Genomic DNA, 711 nt, shown 5'->3' on the forward strand with positions numbered 1-711 from the left:
AAATGATGACAGAATATTCATTTTTGGGTGAACTATCCCTTTAAACGCACTGTACTTCAGTCACTCACAGCTTTATTTTCATTTGTCAAAAATGAAAATTAAATATGGCACTACCCAGCCTAAGGTCTATTTGTCAGGTTTGACATCAGCAAAAAATATTGCAAACTGGCACGTTAGATTATGCTAATGAGAAGAAACAATTTGTTGGAATATAGAACAATTAATATCACGCACAGGTCTTAAAGACTATTTTTATTGTTCATTTTTGTCAATTTTGGTTTGTAGAAGCTATTATACGAATTCAGAAGAGTTGTAATATAGTACACAAGTTGTATGGACTAATTTTAGGATGCTTTGTTGGAGCCTCAGTCCTCACTCACTTCCAGTGTATGGAAAGAGCAGCATCAACATTCTGGTAAACATCTAATTTTCTGTTCCACAGAAGAAAGCAAGTGATCTGAGTTTTGGAAAGACATGAGTAAGTGTTGTAAATGTTGACAATTATTGGGATAAAAATCACTTTAATATGAAAATCTGTTTCAACCATGGGATAAAAAAAGGTAATTGCAACTTTTTATCTCACAAATTCTGCCGTTTTTTTTCCGCACAATTCTGTTTAAATCTCACAATTCTGACATTTTTCCTCACAATTCAAAATTTATATCTCACAATTCTGACTTTTTTCTTGCAATTCTTAGAAGAAAAAAAAAA

This window comes from Sinocyclocheilus anshuiensis, unplaced genomic scaffold, assembly GCF_001515605.1.
Source record: "Sinocyclocheilus anshuiensis isolate Anshui unplaced genomic scaffold, SAMN03320099.WGS_v1.1 scaffold48, whole genome shotgun sequence".
In the NCBI taxonomy this organism is placed as follows: domain Eukaryota; kingdom Metazoa; phylum Chordata; class Actinopteri; order Cypriniformes; family Cyprinidae; genus Sinocyclocheilus; species Sinocyclocheilus anshuiensis.